The 20727-nt window shown below is 37.1% G+C and overlaps 1 non-coding gene across 1 annotated transcript; it reads left to right on the top strand.

Moving 5' to 3' along the window:
• Nucleotides 1-19782: 19782 nt before the first annotated feature.
• Nucleotides 19783-19889, top strand: LOC136216056 (small nucleolar RNA R71). Its single transcript, XR_010683051.1, has one exon. It is a non-coding gene; the product is annotated as a small nucleolar RNA R71 (small nucleolar RNA).
• Nucleotides 19890-20727: the final 838 nt, after the last annotated feature.

The raw sequence follows: 20727 nt of genomic DNA, 5'->3' as shown, positions 1-20727 counted from the left end.
AATGAAAAGCGATAAGCTGCGATAAGCTCCGTCGCCATCACACCCGCTTTCGCCGCCTGCTCTAGCCGCCAGCGCCCCCTACTCTTCGATTTTGCGATGGATACCTTGACTCCCCGAGAGGATTTCATTGGTATTGGAGTTCTCTTCAATCCAAAACTAAGATTTGCAGATGTAGCGCAGCCGACGCCTCCACCCCCGAAGTCGTACTCGGCGATTCTGAAAAAAGCAATCCCGGAAGTTGTCCCGTCTTCCGCAAAGGTTAGTAATCTCGGAGGTATCCCCTCTATTAGGATATCTCAGGAAGCATATAATAGAAGAATTGAATTATGCAAGTTCTCTTTACTTGGTAGATTGGTTTTGGATAAGGGAGACTCCCCTTGGAAGGTTAATGAATTGAAACAGAAACTCACTACTGTATGGGGTATTACGTCCCCATGGCGATTGATCTCAATTGGTAAAGGCTATTTTCATGTGTTCTTAACATCTCAAGCTGCTAAGGATTTGGTATTAAGCAAGGGTATTATAGCAGTGAGGCCGGGCTCTTTCCGTCTCCAGGCTTGGGTTTCGGACTTTGATCCTTATGCGGAGAGAGCAACAATAGCTCAGGTTTGGGTGCGTCTGTATTCCCTCCCCTAGGAATATTGGGATACACATATACTGTCAGACATTGCACAAGGCATTGGACATCTGATGCGGTTTGATAACGCTACCTTAGAAGGAGAATTTGGCCACTTTGCGCGGATGGCCAATCAGATTTGAGTATCTTCTGTCCTCGGTCAGTGTTGAGCAGCTTTTAGTCAGCTCAGTAGAATGTCTCTCCATTTATGGTAATGTCAACTAGACAGCGTTCTGTGTCTTCTGAACTTTACCCAAAGTGAAAACACTTTGTCTGGAAGTTGTTCTTGCTCAGCTGCTGTCTTGTAATCTTTGTCGATTCAACTCAGCAGCTTCGTTCCGAAGTTGTTCAACGAAGGTCTTCTCGATCCTTCTTCCGCTGAGCTGCGTTTTGTACATAACGACATTGTTTTGCATACACGGGCCGAGTTGTCTTGATCTGTTTGACTTGGGCTTTGACTTCCGTATTGGGCTTTAAGCCTCTTAGTCTTTATGTCTTATAAACAATATAACTCAACATTGAACAAACACATTAGTATAATAAATCAAAGCATTTAAACTTAGTGTGTTTAGAATATATTTAATTTTACTTAAATAATTTTGTCAAATCAAAATCATGTGGAAAGGTGTTTCAACATTAACCACCTATAAATATGATGAACTCATCGGCTCACTGCTGACCCATGAGATCTCGATGAAGAATTTCGAGGTGAAGGAAAAGTCTGAAGACAAGAAGCAAAAGTCTCTTGTCATGAAAGCTGACTCCACTGATAGGAGCTCAACAGATGATGAGGAGATGGCTATGTTCACCAGGAAGATGAAAAGGCTGTTCAGAAAGAATGACAAATATTCTAAGAAGCCTTATAGAAAGTTTGATAAGTATAAAGCTGAGTCCAGCGACAGCAAATACAAAAAGGACAACTCAAAGCCCATTACATGCTTTGAATGTCATCAAACTGGCCATATCAAGTCAAGCTGCTGTTAGACAAGGTGCCGAACGGCCTCGCCCGGGCGGACCAGGGGGTGGACACCTCATGGCGATGTAAGCGGTGATTGGCGCCGAAAGCAACCAATCGTGGAATCAAGCTGCTCGGTAGGACCGGAGCTCGGAGTATGGAAGAGTCGCCACCCACGAATGGGAAAATGAACACCGATCCCTTGCGGGAGACCGGTGAGGGTTCGGGAAACTTAGGTACGAGCCGAGAAGGCTAGCTCCTTTCCAGAGAAAGGCTACTAGGCACCCAGACATCGCCCGGTTATGAACCACCGGCCTCCTACTCAACGTGTTAGGCGATAACGGACTAATCGCATATTTCTTTAAGTATAAAATTCATTTGAAACCTTTTCTTTCTCGTTTTGAAAACCGTTTTGAGAATGTCATTAAAAGCCATTTTTGTAAAGAATCACCCATTTTGCATAAATTTAAAGTATATAGGAGAGAGAGGGGGAGAAGAAAGAGTTGATTTATTCACAGTGTGATTTTACGCTTTTAGACTATACACTAACTCTAAGCTAATCTCATTCCCCAAAAACGAGTTTATTTACATGGTTCGTACCTTAATCGCCGTTGGAACGATTTAGGCACGTTTCAAAACCCCGTTAATGACGTTCACTCGAATCGCCGTTGGAACGACTCGAGCGTTTGAAAACGTTGAGCAAACATTTTTAATCTAAAAGCGTGATTAAGCATACAAGTCAATTTATTTTGTACCAAAACCATTTAGTTAGGAAAACAATTCAAAACTTCATTATTCACAAAAGCAATTTTAATTACAAGGTTCGCTTAATCCGTCGTTGGAACGAATTAAGGTTTTAACACGTGATGCTTTAGGAAACGGTTTAAAGTGATAAGAAAGCCTTTTATTTACCTTAGGAACTTCTTAACAAATTAAGTTTAAATAAGCAAATTAAACTCTCTCTTTTGTGGTTTATTTCCCCTTTCCACTCAATTGAACCTTACTTGAATATATGTACAAGAATGAACCATTTAAATCCCCCAAAATTCACCAAGTAAAACAAACTTGATATATGTACATTAAAGTCCAAAAAATGAAGTGAATATACATATATACATATATACATTTTTATCTAAAAATAAAGATATAGTTTAAAAGATAAGTAAAAGATACTAAATATATGTATAATAATGATAATACAAAATACTAAGTATAATACATTTTTATCCTACAAAAAACATATGAAAATAATGGGCAAAATCCATAAATAGAAAATAACATTTATCTCAAAATAGTTTTACATAATAAATATATAAAAAAACAACTTCCACTCTAAATAATAGCTAATATAGCTTAAATGAGCCAAAAACTATATATATATATATATATATATATATATATATATATATATATATAAATATAATGCTTTACAAAACCAAATCAAAATGGATTAAATTCCCAATGTGAAATATAAGCTATACAATACGTATTTAAGGGTTATAGGACTCAAAAATAATTTTTATGAATATGCCACATAATTAAATATATATATATATACAAGTATAAATATCAAAAAGTTGAGAAAAGAGGGTTAAAAGGGCAATTTTCGGATTCCAGCAGATTACCGACGGAAAATCCGTCGCTAATATGCTGTTAGTGACAGAAAAGGGAGAATATCAACATCAGTCCCTATATTATCCAGATTTGTTCAAACACTTTAAATTAGATCTATTCTATCGTTTTGGACCTCCGAACTATCCAAATTGGATCATAGTCTATAACGGAGACTCCTAAAACGATGTTTTATTTCAAAACGTTATTTAGGAATATTTTCCAAAAACTTATAATTACAACGTTTTTTAATCCCGAACTACCTTTGAATCGGATCACGGTTCGTATTGGGATGTTAAAACGAGGTTTTTATTTCAAAACCAAAACAAACATTTATTTAATACGGGACGAGAATTAAATAAATACGGGAGAATAAATAAACGTGATAAATAAATAAATAAAATAAAGACTAAAAAATAAAAATAAATAAATAAAATAATTAAAATAAATAACACGAGTCTAGTCCTCGGATAATACCTCAAGATCGGTATTGACAGTTGAAGTCGGTTGATTCCACGAATCGTGATTTTCCGGTGTTTTTTTGGTAAAATTTTAACTTTTAAGAAATTCGGATTTTTTTAGGAAAAAAAAATGTTTTTTTTCCCAAAAAAATAACTTTCTCTCTCTAAAAAATGTCTTAGAGTGAGAAGCTCCCAAAAATCCCTCCCTCTCAATGCATGGGGATCCGTGCCTTTTATAGGCACGGATCCCAAAAAAATTTGGGCGTAGCCCGACGGGCGTCGGGCCTACGCCCAAAATGTTGGGCGCTCGCCCCACCTATATTGGGCGCTCGCCCAACGGCTGTCGGGCGCGCGCGCCCAGCGGCCGTCGGGCGTGCGCCCCGCGCTGTCGGGCGCACGTCCAACTGTCGTCGGGCACGCGCCGGCTGCCGCTAGGCGCTCGCACCACGTCGCTGAGCACTCGCGAGCCGTCCACTCGACGACCGCAACTCCTACTGGCCTCTCGTTTTTTTTATCATATTTTTTTTGCTTTAAAACTTCCGGAACCAACCGCTTCAACAGTCTTGTTACAGGTTTTCGTCACAGGTCCTCCGACTCGGTATCTACAGCTGCCCCACGCTGGGGAAAGAAAGGAAGAACGGCAAAAAGGCAATGGTGGCAACATGGAGCGACAGTGATGAGTCTTCATCATCAGAAGCTGATGCCACTGAGTCAGCAAAGATCTGTTTTATGGCTGACGAACTTGTTGAGCCGTGCGTCTCTGAGCATGCTGACCCCTCCATTGTATCTGACGATGAGGAGCAATCAAATGAGGTAATATCACTTCCCCAACTCAGAAATGAAATGGTTAATTCCCTGAGTGACCTCTACACACTTGTCAAAAAGTGTAATAAGAAAGTTAGAGCACTCAGCAGGCGATGTGACGAGGTTGAGGAGGTCAAACTGAGTGACCTTCGATATCTTCTTCAGGACAACTCAGATTTGCATAGTAACATTGGAATTATGCAAAAGTTTGTCTCTGAGGTCCAATCAGATTCTGAGAAACTGAGAAAGGACGTCACATCCATTCAGAACCAACTAAAGGTTCCAAACAAAAGAAATATTCCTCTGAATGCTCAGTACCGAAGTACTGGTCAGCAGAGATGGAATCCCCAGCGGAATGTCCAGTGTGACTTCTGTGGGAAGAAAGGACACACCACAAAGGTGTGCTGGCACGCTCAGCACTGGGGTGCTGACTAGTCAGTGAAAAATCCTAAACGGAAGGTCAGTTGTGACTTCTGTGGAAAGAATGGCCATACTGTCCAAGTATGCCGCCATAAAATAAAATATGATGCTTTACCTGTTGAACCTAACAAGCAAGGACCCAAAAAGAATTGTGTACCTAAAAGTAACTAGTTACATTGCAGGTAAGCCTGAGATGTGCTGAGAAGTTAAAGATGTGGTATATTGACAGCGCATGCTCAAGGCATATGACTGGTGATGAAACTCAGTTCATCACATTCGAGCGTAAACGAGGAGGAAGCGTAAGTTTTGGAGACAACATAAAGGGTAAGATAGTAGGGTCAGGAACCATTGGAGGTAATCCTACTATTGAGTCAGTCTCCCTAGTCAGCGGACTCAAATATAACTTACTCAGCGTAGCTCAGCTATGTGACAATGGGAGAAAAGTTATATTTGATGACACTGGATGTAAAATATTCGAGGGTAAAACTAATGAGTTAATCTTAACTGCCCCTCGCATTGATAATGTCTTCATGCTGAACTTAGAGAAAAAGTTTTCAAAAACTGTTTGCTTAGTTTCAAAGGAAGAAAATTCCTGGCTATGGCACAGGAGACTTGGTCATGTAAGCATGGACCTCCTGGCCAAATTAGCAAGAAAGCAATTGGTTGAGGGACTGCCAGAACTTAAATTTGAAAAATATCAACTATGCCACGCTTGCCAAGCTGGAAAATAAACCAAACAATCTTTTCATAGTAAAAATATTGTCTCAACTAAGCGTCCGTTAGAGTTACTACACTTGGATCTCTTCGGTCCAGTCCAGCCGCTGAGTCTGGGTGGAAGAAGATTTTCCTTGGTCATTATAGATGACTTTTCTCGGTACACTTGGGTCATCTTGCTGAGTAGCAAGGATGAGACCTTTGAGACATTTTCAAATCTGGTTAGAAAACTTGAAAATGATAAAGACCTAAAATTGGCTCACATCCGAAGTGATAATGGTGGAGAATTCAAAAACCAACAGTTTGTTGAATTCTGTGAAGTCAGCGGCATTGACCATAATTTTTCTGCTCCTAAGACGCCTCAACAAAATGGGGTTGTTGAAAGGAAGAACAGAACCTTGGTTGAAATAGCCAGGACAATGCTGAGTGAGCATAGGCTTCCAAAGTACTTTTGGGGAGAAGATGTTAACACAGCGTGCTATATTCTTAATAGGGCTCTTGTTAGACCTATACTAAAGAAAACCCCCTACGAACTTTGGAAAGGACGAAAGCCCAACATTGGATACTTTCGTGCCTTTGGCTGTAAATGTTTTATTTTACACACCAAAGATAGCCTAACTAAGTTTGACTCAAAAGCTGATGAAGCTATTTTTTTAGGCTACTCAACAAACAGCAAAGCATACAGAGTTTTCAATAAACGAACTCAAGTTTTAGAAGAGTCAATACATGTTGAGTTCGATGAAACTAACCCTGCAGGAAGATATCTGCCACTGACCGAGGATGATCCACACTCAGTACCCGCTGATCAAGATACAGCCGCTGAGTCATTCCCTCAAGGGCTGACCAAAGGTAAAAGTGAACCTCAAATTGTTTTCACTGACCAGTCTACACCTGCAGAGATTGTTGAAACACAGACAGCACAAGACATCAATCTACCAAAGGAGATAAGGATACCAAGAGGACACTCAGAGAGTGCTATTCTTGATGCCGCTGAGAATACCCTGATGACAAGAAACCAACTCAGGAGATACCTCAGCAACGTAGCCTTCGTCTCAGTTCAGGAACCTAAGAACTTCGGTGACGCTGAGGAAGATGAATTCTGGATGAGCACAATGCAAGAGGAACTTGACCAATTCAGAAGAAATGATGTATGGGAGTTAGTGCCACATCCAAGGAGTCAGAAGACCATTGGAACAAGATGGGTCTTCCGCAACAAGCTGGATGAGCAAGGAAATGTAGTCAGGAACAAAGCAAGGCTTGTAGCTCAGGGCTACAGTCAGCAAGAAGGTATTGACTACGGTGAGACCTTTGCCCCAGTGGCAAGGCTAGAGGCTATTAGAATTTTATGCGCTTATGCAAGTTATATGAACTTTAAACTGTTTCAAATGGATGTTAAGAGTGCATTCCTTAATGGAGTTATAAACGAGGAAGTTTATGTTAATCAACCTCCAGGGTTTGAGGATCCTAAATTCCCAAACCACGTTTATAAAGTCAAAAAGGCTTTGTACGGCCTCAAGCAAGCACCACGTGCTTGGTATGAGAGGCTGGACTAGACCGAAGAGATCCAAGTGTAGTAACTCTAACGGACGCTTAGTTGAGACAATATTTTTACTATGAAAAGATTGTTTGGTTTGTTTTCCAGCTTGGCAAGCGTGGCATAGTTGATCTTTTTCAAATTTAAGTTCTGGCAGTCCCTCAACCAATTGCTTTCTTGTTAATTTGGCCAGGAGGTCCATGCTTACATGACCAAGTCTCCTGTTCCATAGCCAGGAATTTTCTTCCTTTGAAACTAAGCATACAGTTTTTGAAAACTTTTTCTCTAAGTTCAGCATGAAGACATTATCAATGCGTGGGGCAGTTAAGATTAACTCATTAGTTTTACCCTCGAATATTTTACATCCAGTGTCATCAAATATAACTTTTCTCCCATCGTCACATAGCTGAGCTACGCTGAGTAAGTTATATTTGAGTCCGCTGACTAGGGAGACTGACTCAATAGTAGGATTACCTCCAATGGTTCCTGACCCTACTATCTTACCCTTTTTGTTGTCTCCAACACTTACGCTTCCTCCTCGTTTACGCTCGAATGTGATGAACTGAGTTTCATCACCAGTCATATGCCTTGAGCATGCGCTGTCAATATACCACATCTTTGACTTCTCAGCACATCTCAGGCTTACCTGCAATGTAACTAGTTACTTTTAGGTACCCAATTCTTTTTGGGTCCTTGCTTGTTAGGTTCAACAGGTAAAGCATCATATTTTATTTTATGGCGGCTGATTGAAGTTTCGTCTAGCGGTCGTATTTCTTACGACTAAATATGTGTATTGCGGTGATTGTGCTATAAATATGGATGTGATCTTTCTAAGTGCTCTATCTTTACTAGACGTCACTACGACTACTTAGGGGCAAGTGTACCCCGTCGTATCAAGTAATAATCCGGTTAAGACCGGGTATCGAATCCACGGGATTTATAACTGCAAGTATTAGACGACTCGGTTTTATACGTTATTTAAGCGGTGAATACTTTGAGTTGGTGTGAGACACAACTACAAACTACTCCTAACCTATTGATGAGGCAGATTTATGTAACGGAAAACTTGTTGAGCGATTTCCGCAAGTGCACGGTTTCGCTTGTAGTAATAAAAATATCGATCCCACAGGGATACGTTTTTTAACGAAAAACTTATTTTTGAATTTATTAATTTCGAACTTGTTAGATTTATTATTAATTGTAAATGAAAAGTGAAATTTGTCTAATTGAATTTAGGAAAAATAATTGTTTAATTGAGTTTATGAACTTTGAATACTTGAAAAATGCTGGAATAAGATTTTATATTTAGAATAAATCGATTGTTAGAAAGATCTTCTGATTTAAGGATGAATTTTACAAAACAGGAACATTTAGAACTTTTTAGAAAAACAATGAATGTATTCATTTGCATTAAGCAAAGAAAACAACTTAAACTTTGTATCAATTATGATGATGAAATAAATGACGGAACCTCTAATTAATTGGCTTTGAACGCGACAAAACCCTTTCGGGATAGTTGCCCTTACTCAAATTAAAACTCTTTCGAGATGATAATTTGCCTAAGTGTTCAACAAAGTTTCCTTGTAATGATTTTGAATTCAACTGCGTATTAATGAAAACACCAGCCTCACTTATATTGGATTGGTTACCATAAGTGCTGCATAACGATTTGTCGAATAGAACGAACTTTATTAGATGAAATATAAATTGATACAAGTTTACAGAGAACATGGAGCATCGAGTTCTTCGAGGGCGTGCAAGTGAACGGCTTGATCGGTTCCTTTCCTTGGGTTTCCTTAGAGGTTGTCAGGCTCAGGGGCGAACACTCTACTCAATCTTCTCGCTGTAACTTCGTAATAGGGATTCGGTCGGCCACTACCATGATGCAAACTAAAACTGGAACAATGTCTAAACGCTACTGAGTTGTAATTAAACTATAAACAATATGTGTACCTCATCTTGTTTTGTACAGAATCTAATTTCTAACTCTCGAAATGTTTTTACTTAGAACTTAGACATAAGTTCTACGCTCTGATTCTATATCTATATTATAACATTTCATTGCCTTTTTTCTCAACATCAACTCTTTATTTATAGATGTTGAAGGGTTGTGTTTGAAGTGATGTATCCGTTGGTTAAGAGTCGTGTCCGTTGTGAAAGGACGTCTTTATCCACTTGAACGAACGCGTTTCTTGGATTTCAGCATGTGTTAAATGCTTTTGGCAAATTTTCTGCACTTACCGAGGATAGGAATCCTCGGCCGTGAATGGGGGAGCATTAAGTTGAGCTTTGGACGAAGGGAGGAAGTAGCTGAACCACGCGTGTCGCGGCCACGGGTTGGGGATTCACTGTCGCGGCACGGTGAGTTTTCTCACTTCTTTGCTTTCGTTCGTGTCCTCGACTTGGTGCTTTCGATTTACGTCGTCTTTGACTCCTTTGGTAGGGTTTTTCTTCTGTTTTTGATCCTTTTTCGTTCCTATTTGGATTTTACCAAATATTTAGGTACCTTGCAAAAAAGAAAGATATTCGAGAGTAAAAGTAATCTAAACAGATATAAACAACATAAATTTGTAATAAAAATGATGTAAATATTAATGATATTTTAGGTATATTTTGGGCTTAACAAATCTCCACACTTAATCTTTTGCTAGTCCCGAGCAAAATTTCACTGAATTTATTCCTTAACTAATCTCTTTATGAAAATAAAACATATATCTTTGTTTTTACCTTTTAAATTAGTTAAGCCGAAAAGACTAACTTCGCATGGCAAATTTATACGCAAAATATCAAACTAACTTAGTATAAATACGATATATCATTCGTCTTGTGTTTCAATGTTTAAATTGAAGTATTCGGGACGATGTAAGCACGCATGTTATTGAGTCTTTCATCTCAAGGCATTTCAAAGCACCAAATTTCCTTTCCCAAACTTGAATTATTATATATGAGTATTAAGTTTAATTTATTTGCTTAGTTACGCCCGTGATAAGGGTGGTCTCGATCGTAACTTTATATGCATTTGTTTGTGTTCGCTTAAGAGGTACCGACCATGCCATGGGTGGACGCAATCGTTACTTTAAACTTTAAACACGCTTAATTTTTTCTTATTTAAACGTTCCTTCCATACCTCGATTGTGATAAGGGTGGTCGCAACCGTGGCCAAAAGTACGCTTTACTTTTTATTCCTTCCCTTTCATACCTCGATTGTGATAAGGTTGGTCGCAATCGTGGCCAAAAGTTAAGAATACGATTATGAATTATAAATTGTAAATTGGGAAAAAGAAAATTAGCACATTCATCCTATATTGACTTAAAATTCAACATGTATTATGGCTATAGTTTCCTTAAAAACTTCAATTGGTGTTAATGTAAGACAAAATCAAAACCGAGCTAAAAATTGTTAGTTCAATTTAATGCCTATAAACCTAATTGAAAATTTAAAATAAGATTTATTGTATCATGAATTTCATGATATGAAATAGAGATTGAAAATAAAGAATTTATTACTTAAATACATTTACTCGAGACAATTTTTTACTTAAAATCGTGTCGAAGATTTGTGAAAAATATTTTGAAAAATATTACCCGTATAGAAATATTTATTTCTATCGATAATGATAACCTAAAAATAATCATAAAAGAAATTTAACTTATGATTATTTGATAAATGTAAAAATGATATTTCATAAAAAATGTTAAGTTTTTTTTTCATTTGTTGCAATTTATTTAAAAGTGTTGCAATATACGTTGCATTTGTATTTTTGAAAACAAACAAGTGTTGCATACATTCATTCATTCATTTGCATACATTCGTTCATTCATTCGTTTGTATAAAAATGATATATGTATATATCTCCTCCCACACTTAAATTGGACCATGTCCTCATTGGTGCAAAAATGGAGATAAAACGTTAAAGATAAAACAAACGGAAAGAAATGAAAGATATAGCAAAGAAAACATGCATCATAAAATTAAATTAAAACTGAAATTGTACGAAAACATAAGAAATAAAAATGTACGAAACTGAAATTAAAACAAGAAAAAATAAAAGATAAAACCTAAGCATGCGGCGGGGAATCCGGAGGTGTTGGTGAAGTTTCCACATTTTCGACGGAAAAATGAAAGCATCCGATGCCGAGTCGATCTTTGCGCACGCCTCAAAGTATTGAGGTTGTCATTCATCACCATGTTGTTCTCCACCAAATCATCAATCCTCAAATTTATTTGTCGATTATTGGCATTGATTTGGTTCAAAATTCTTCTTAAATCCACCGGATCATTATCTTGAGATGCTTGGGCTTGTGGTGCATCTTCCGCTCCTTCCTCCGCACCTCCTTCCTCGGTACCTACATTATGAGAACTAGAGGCACCTCCACCCATAGTGCCACGAAGATGTGCAATACGGGTAGCATAAGAAATAAAAACGGGAGGAGCCGCAGAAACCAATAAATGAGCCCGCTCAAGAGCCGCAATGTCCAAAACCGGAACATATCCATGGTAGGTGGACATATCATAAGTTGCTAATTCATCCCGTGCTCCTAAAACAATAGCGGTGATTAAATTACCGAGAGGGACTTGAGTGGTGTGAGCCCTCGAAGCACGATACAAATTGTCAAATATCATTCCAATGCTATCAACCCTTAAACCCTTGAACAAACAATCCCAAACAAACAAATCCCGGACTTGAATTTTTGAACTCTCAACACGACCAAAAAGTGAGAAACTCAAATACTTGTGAAAGAAGAACACACAATTGTCCTTAATCAACTTGCTCGAAGTGTTTTTAGAGTCTAAAGAAGTTTGGTCGGAAAGAGTTTGCCAAAAAGAGTTATTGTCAAAATCCCGAGGCTTATCATAAAAATCACTAGTAGGGAAACCAAACATATTTCCCATAGCCTCATAATCTATGGTATAGGTAGTACCATTATTCCTAAAAGAAATTTATGTCCTCTTTTTGTTCAACTTTAAAGTAACAAAAAACTCAACCACATACTCTTGAATTTGGGGAAAACGCATAGAAGCAAAAGTTTCCCACCCCAAAGTCTCAATAAAAGCATCAATTTGAGTAGTGAAGTTCAACTTCCTTACCGAATCAAAATCAAGAAACTGCATGTCCACGAACTTACGATTGGCGTGTGAAAAATGCTTGAAACGTCCAACTTCCTCCTCTGAATGAATGTCGAAATAAGCCCCGCAACTAATACGAAGGCGATTAGCCTCAGTGACAGCCGGCTTGTGTCCAACACGCTTTGCTCTAGGCATGGTTATGGTGTTTAGGGTGTAGAGAAAAAGATGAAAAGAGAGAAAAGCTTGAGGTTGAAGATGAAGTAGAAGGTTTTGTATGGAGACTTGAATTGAAAGGTTTAGGTGATTGAAAAGGGTAATGATGAAATTGGGAAGAGTAAAAGTAAGATATTGGGAAGAGGTTAGAGTAGGGGATTGGTTAAAATTGGAGGTGATGTAAGGTTTGTGTAAGTAATAGGTATATATAGGGTTGAATAGGAAGATTAATAGGTAGAGTAGGAATAGGAATAGGAATAGGTAGAATTGGAATAGGAAAAAGGTTGTAAAATAGGCAAAAAAAAATCCGGACTTAGGAGTGCATCATCGTCGCGTGTCGCGACCGAGGACGGTCATCCGCGGCCGTGAATCGCGTTGTGCAGCGAATTTTTGTCCTGAATTTTAGAGGGATTTTGCTGAAGTTACCGAGGACGCGCATCCGCGGCCGCGAATCGCGTGTTTCAGCCAATTTTTTTCTTAATTTTTGGGGGAATTTTGCTGAAGTTACCGAGAATTTAGTCATTCTCAGCCGCGGATCACCTCGTGGCTACCCAAATTCTGCATATTAACTCCATTTCGTGCAATTTCTTGATAAATTCTATCCTGAACTCCTTGAAAATGTTATCTGTACTTAAAAACATAAATGTAAAACATTAAATGATAAGGAAAACCAAAGGTTTATCCTTACTAATTGGAAAAATAAATGAAAATGCTTTAATTAATGGATGTTAAATTAAGAATAGGAAAGGTTTGGAACTCAAATTAATTGAAGCATTTATGTTCATTTATTAATGTAAGTTAAATGAATCTTTATTTAAGGAATTTGAACTTAGTTATTAATATTTAACTAGTAATGAATGCTTTAAAGTTTTATTTAATAGATTCATAAGTGTAGAATAATGAGTTGCCATATAATCAAAAGATATATAATGCAAAAGAGAAAGTTTTATTGATTTAGCAATATATACAAGATATTTACAAACAAAATAATCAAAGCTATGCTAGAAATTCGTCCCTTTCAATCGGGATTTTCTTAGCCTTATAGCGGTCTATTTTCATCTGCACGAAGGCTTGACGTTCTGGTGCAGAAAGAAAATTTGGGCCTGATCGAAAAACTCGTTTCACTAGACCTTCATATTCTAAAAATTCATAGTCTAGTGTCGGGAAAGATTCAGCATCACTCCAAGGAACAGAAATACTTCCCTTGGTCCCTAGTATTATTCCACATATGATATTACCGAACCCAACCTTCTTAGCCTTAGATCTAGACGCGGCAACAAGACCCTCCATCAAAATCTTTGAAGAATCAACCATGTTGCCTTGAAATATATCGCCAAGTACATAAAGGTCAGTTTCTTGGACGACACTACTGAACGTGCGACCGAACAGATTGTGACTCAGAAATTTATGCAAATATAGCATAGAGTTGGAATAAAAAGACTTATTATAGGCAAGTTTAGGGTTGAAAGGCTAGATGCCGGTGAGCATTCGCCAAATATCAGTGGATGTCATGTCTCTTCCATGATGACGTTTGGTAGTATCCTTCAAGGGAAAACCAAACCAAGCATGCAATTCAGGATATCCAAAAGTAAAAGTTTTGCCATCCCGACGAAAACTAAGACGCACCCGACGTTTGTTAACAAAACGAACCGTACAGAAGAACTCTAATATCCAGTCTCCAATTATAGGAAACTTCATATCAACAAATCTGGTCCATCCTAAACATTCCATGTAGCGACTCATATCATCTTTAATTCCCAACTGATCGTTAAGAAAGTCATCCATGTATAGCATTCCTACAAAGAATGTGTATCGAAGCTTCAAGAAGCGCCTTCCCTCATCATGATTGAAGATAGGAAAGTTACATCCATAACGCTCGGATATATCAATACGTTTATTGCGTGAAGCAACCACTTTCTTAGGATGAGTGTTTGTGGAAGTCATGGTGTTTGGAATGAGTAAGGAAGAAAGGTTCTGAACTTAATTTCTGGGTAGAGGAATTGGAAGAAAGTCAGAGAATTGTTCTGACAGAGATGAAAAAAAGAATGTGACAGAAAACTGAACCTCTAGAACCTATTTATAAAATCCTAGGATGAAAAAGAGGTGTTGTTTTGAAGTGAAAAGGCATGAAATCAGACCTCTTAAAAATGAATAAACTCAATTTTTCGTTTCTGAAGAGTTGTGTCTGATGGAAAAAAGAAGGACACAGGTCTGATTTCTGCAGAAATTCAGCGTGTCGCGACCGAGGATTCTGACCCGCGGTCGCGACACGCTGATTTCCTTACGGAAATCAGGCGTCAAAAACCCCTAATCTCTGATCCTCGACCGAGAATCCCTATCCTCGGTAAGTTCAGAAATTTTTCCTGTCTAATTGAAATCTATTGAAGTCAGAATTCTCAACTGAGAATCCCAAATCCTCTGTAAGTCCAGAAATTTTCCTAGCTAACCAGAAATACCTAAATTCTCAACTGAGAATTCTAAATTCTCTATAAGTTCAGAAAATTCCTCACCTTCTTAAGAATTCTAAATATACGAATTCTCAACTGAGAATTTCAAATTCTCAACTGAGAATCACAAAATTTCTTCTAATTCACATTAAATTCCTAAAAATTAATTAAAATCATGACTTGAATATATATTTTTTATATATCTAAATTTCTAACATAAAATGATATAATCAAAAACAAAAATAAAAATAAAGATAAATAAATAAATAACTATGTGTAGAAAAACGAAATGATTTATATGTCAGGAAATCTTGTTACGAAATTAGTTCCTATTTCGGAAATATTTTCGTAATAAATTTTACATCGATTACCATTAACTTTGAAATGATTACCGTTGGTTTCCTCAAGTTCTAAAGAACCATAGTCGAATGTTTTGACGACTAAATACGGTCCGTTCCATCTGGACTTAAGTTTTCCTGGAAATATACGAAGCCGTGAATTAAATAACAGCACCTTATCTCCAACATTAAAGTGTTTGACTTTGATCTTGGCATCGTGCCATTTTTTCACTTTTTCTTTATAAATCCTCGCATTCTCATACGATAGATGTCGTAACTCATCTAACTCATTCAAATTGAGCAAACGTTTCTTTCCTGCTTGTTGTAAATCGAAATTAAGTTTTCTAATAGCCCAATAGGCTTTATGTTCTAATTCTACTGGTAAATGACATGCTTTTCCATACACTAAACGATATGGAGTCATTCCTATTGGTGACTTAAATGCAGTACGGTATGCCCATAGCGCATTATTGAGTTTTTGTGACCAATCTTTTCTTGATGACGAAACAGTTTTCTCTAGAATCCATTTGAGTTCTCTATTTGAGATCTCCGCCTGACCATTAGACTGAGGATGGTATGGCGTTGACACGCGGTGGCGTACTCCATACCTTTTCATAAGCATATCAAAATTTCGATTTATGAAATGGGTACCGCCATCGCTAACAACGAATCTAGGACAACCAAATCTACAAAATATATCGTCAAGAAAATTAACAACTACTTTAGAATCATTCGTAGGGGTTGCAATTGCTTCAACCCACTTCGAAACATAATCAACGGCTACTAATATGTAAGTTTTACCATTGGAAGGCGGAAAAGGTCCCATGAAATCAATTCCCCACATGTCGAAAATTTCAACTTCCAATATGTTTTTGAGGGGCATCTCATCTTTCCTTCCTAAATTTTCCGTTCTTTGGCATTTATCACAACGAGTAATAAATGAACCAACGTCTTTAAACATTGTAGGCCAAAAGAAACCACATTCCAATATTTTAGCTACCGTTTTATTAACTCCATTATGTCCTCCATATGAGCTGGAATGACATTCCGTTATTATAGATTCATATTCATTTTCTCCAACACATCTCCTAATTATCCCGTCACCACATGATTTGAATAGAAAGGGATCTTTCCAAAAATATTGTTTAATATCGAAGAAAAATTTCCTCCTTTGTTGGGAAGATAATCCTTCCGGAACAATATCGGTTGCAAGATAATTAGCAAAATCTGCATACCATGGTGACATGATACTTTCTACTTGATAGAGATGTTCATCGGGGAAATCATCTCGTATACCGATAGTTTCACCTATAGGACCGTTTTCATCTTCTAGTCTCGATAGATGATCGGCGACAAGGTTTTCTACTCCCTTTTTGTCTTTAATTTCTATATCAAATTCTTGTAACAACAAAACCCATCTAATCAGACGCGGTTTTGCATCTTTCTTAGCAAACAAATAACGTAAAGCTGCGTGATCTGTATAAATAATAACTTTAGATCCTAGCAAGTATGACCTAAACTTATCACATGCAAATACTACGGCTAACATCTCTTTTTCTGTTGTTGTGTAATTTAACTGTGCACCTGACAATGTGTGACTTGCATAATAAATAACATGTAATCTTTTATCCTTCCTTTGACCTAAAACACATCCTACAGCTAGGTCACTTGCATCACACATGATTTCAAAAGGCAAATCCCAATCGGGTTTAGCAATTATGGGTGCACTAACTAAAGCTGTTTTCAATGTCTCGAAAGCTTTAATACAATCTTCATTAAAATCGAAGGTTGAATCCTTCATAAGCAAATTAGTAAGTGGTTTGGAAATCACAGAAAAGTTTTTTATAAATCGTCTGTAAAAACCTGCATGTCCTAGAAATGATCTTACTCCCTTGACAGTTGTTGGTGGGGGTAATTTTTTTATTACTGAAGTTTTTGCTCTATCCACTTCTAATCCTTTTTCAGATATTTTATGACCTAAAACAATTCCTTCGTCAACCATGAAATGACATTTTTCCCAATTTAATACTAAATTCGTTTCTTCGCATCTAGAAAGAACTTTATCTAAGTTTTTTAAACATGCATCAAAAGAATCTCCATAAACTGAAAAATCATCCATAAATACTTCCATGATATCTTCGATGAAATCATTAAAAATTGCAGTCATACAACGTTGAAAAGTTGCTGGTGCATTACATAGACCAAAAGGCATTCTTCTATATGCAAATGTTCCATAAGGACATGTGAAGGTTGTTTTATCTTGGTCATCCGGGTAAATAAATATTTGGAAGAATCCGGAATAACCATCAAGAAAACAATAAAATGCATGACCGGCTATCCTTTCGATCATTTGATCGATGAAAGGTAAAGGAAAATGATCTTTCCTAGTTGCTTTATTTAGGTTCCTATAATCTATACAAACCCTCCAACCAGTGGTGGTTCTCGTAGGTATTAATTCACCTTCATCATTCCTTACTACAGTTATGCCTCCCTTTTTGGGTACACAATGGATTGGACTAACCCATTCACTATCCGAAATAGGATAAATGATTCCATTGTCTAAAAGTTTAGTAATCTCATTTTTTACTACTTCTTTCATGTTCGGATTTAAACGTCTTTGTCTATCCGCTTTAGGTGGCTTATCTTCTTCTAGGTGAATCCTATGCATTACAATACTAGGATTAATTCCTTTTAAATCTGAAATCTGCCATCCCATACTTCCTATTCTATTTCTAACAACTTCTTTCAATTTTTCTTCTTGATTTTCTGTTAATTTGTTAGAGATGATTATAGGTAGAGTATCACTTTCGCCTAGGAAAGCGTATCTCAGATGGTTTGGTAATTCTTTAAGTTCTAATTTAGGTGGAACTACTACTGAAGGCGGAACTGGTCCATCTTCTCGAATCAAAGGCTCTGGGTCCTTATCTTCTAATTCTTCACCCATTATAGGTTCTATTATTTCTTCTCTTTGAACAATGTCATTAACACATTCTTCAACTAAATCAAGCTTCATACAAGCGAAATCCTCCATAGGATATTTCATCGCTTGATTCATATCGAACTCGATCTTATCGTCACCTATTCGTAAAACTACTTTTCCTTCCGACACATCAACTAGAGCACGTCCCGTGTTCATGAATGGTCTACCAAAGATTCGCGGACAATTAGCATCATAAGCAAAATCTAAGATAACAAAATCAGTAGGAAAAATAAATTTGTCAACTTTCACTAAAACGTCTTCAATTATTCCATATGGTCTTTTAGTGGATTGATCCGCTAATTGCAAAACCATATTGGTACGTTTGATGTCTTCTTCTAAACCTAATTTTTCAAAAATAGACAATGGCATCAAGTTTATACTAGCTCCTAAATCACAAAGACAACTTGGGAATTCCATATTTCCCAATGTACACGGAATGGTAAAGCATCCGGGATCTTTAAGTTTAGTAGGTAATTTGCTTGATACTATCGAACTACAATCTTCAGTAAGTGAAATGGATGAAATTCCTTCCCAACTAATCTTTTTTGAAATTAAATCTTTCAAGAATTTTCCATAGTTAGGAATTTGCGTAATTGCATCCATGAATGTTAAATTTATATGCAAATTTTTAAGCTTATCTAAAAATGATAAAAGTTGTTTATCATGGTCCTTATTTCGGACCCTGTGTGGAAAAGGTGGTTTTGGTACAAAAGGTTTCGTATTAGAGTCAATTGGTGTATCTTTTTGTTTTAACGTATCTTCTTTGGATTTTGGTAAATCATTTCCAGGTAAAGTTGAAATTCCGGGCATTTCCGGACCTAAATAGTTTTTCCCTGAACGAAGAGTGATAGCCTTAACATGCTCTTTCGGATTTTCTTCCGTTTGGCTGGGAAGACTTCCCTCTTTGCGGGATGGAATTGATTTAGCAAGTTGTCCAATTTGAACCTCCAAATTATGGATGCTAGATGATTGGTTTTTGATAAGCTGATCGAATTTACTTTCGATCCGTTTAAAACCATCGTCTTGATTACTTACCTTTCCATTCATAGCATCTATAAATTTGTCGATTTTTGAAGATAAAGTGCTAATCGTATCTCTTGTTTGATTTTGATAATTATTTACACGATATTGATTAGCATTTGCATTATTATTACTATTACTATCTTTCCAGTTAAAGTTAGGATGATTTCTCCATCCAGGATTATAAGTATTAGAATAAGGATTAGTAGTTTGGTTTTGTCCTTGGACAAAATTTACCTGTTCTATCTCATTCATACCTTCGTAATCAATGTCTCTCTGGATTGGATCATTAGGATCGCATGGTGCCATAAACTTATCAATTTTGTGCGATAAGGCAGAAAATTGGGCTTGTAACATTGCTACTGGATCAAGATTCATTATACCTTTAACCGATGATGTACCTGAGGATGATGGTTTCGCCGTTGGTATATGTCCACGCTCTGCGGGCCACATACTGCTGTTGATTGCCATTTCCTCCAAAAGTTCTCTTGCTTGGGCGGACGTCTTCTTCATAAATAACCCTCCAGACATAGCATCTAATGAACCTCTAGTTGTAGGATTTAATCCATTATAGAATGTCTGCATTAAAAGTGCATCTGGCAGTTGGTGGTGTGGGCATAAACGTTGAAGTTCTTTAAAACGTTCCCAAGCTTCATAAAGAGTTTCATTATCATTTTGTGTAAAAGATGTCAATTCTTTGATGACTCTTGCGGTTTTTGCTAAGGGAAAATATTTTGATAAAAACGCTTGGGCTAATTGGTCCCAAGTTTCAAATGTTACAGCAGGCATAGAAGTTAACCAAATTTTTGCCTTATCCTTCAAGGTGAAAGGAAAGAGGCGAAGTTTGATTGCTTCGGCTGTTACATCAGTAATTTTAAAAGTATCACAAATTTCTAAGAAATTTGTCAAATGTGCATTAGGGTTTTCGTTAGGTAGTCCATAAAACGTTACGTTGTTTTGCAACATATTAAGCAAAGCAGGCTTAATTTCAAATTGATTTGCGTTTATACGGGGTCTAACTACACTATTAGTTACACCGGCCATTCCTGGCCTAGCATAATCCATAAGTGTCGGTGGATCGGCCATATTTTCTGGCTGGATTTTTTTGGTTTTTAAGGGTGTTTTGTCTTTGTTTTTGTTGTTTTTCTTGTTTTTCTTAAGTGTTCTTTCAATTTCTGGATCAAAAGGGTCTGGTGGCGTGCCCGAATTTCGCGAACTGCGCATGAACTTGAAATTGTTACACGAGCCAAACTACCTTCAAAACAAAATAGAAAACAAATATGTTATATAAACTGAAAATAAATAAAATATAAAAGTTGTATAAAAAATAATGTGTAAACCTAGATTCGAAAATAAAATACGAAAAATAAAAATTTTGTCAAAAATTTTGGCGTATCCCCGGCAACGGCGCCAAAAACTTGTTGAGCGATTTCCGCAAGTGCACGGTTTCGCTTGTAGTAATAAAAATATCGATCCCACAGGGATACGTTTTTTAACGAAAAACTTATTTTTAAATTTATTAATTTCGAACTTGTTAGATTTATTA

Source organism: Euphorbia lathyris, chromosome 1 (assembly GCF_963576675.1).
Source record: "Euphorbia lathyris chromosome 1, ddEupLath1.1, whole genome shotgun sequence".
Lineage (NCBI taxonomy): Eukaryota > Viridiplantae > Streptophyta > Magnoliopsida > Malpighiales > Euphorbiaceae > Euphorbia > Euphorbia lathyris.
The sequence above is the reverse complement of the archived record's forward strand: the minus strand, read 5'-3'. Positions and strand labels throughout refer to the sequence as shown.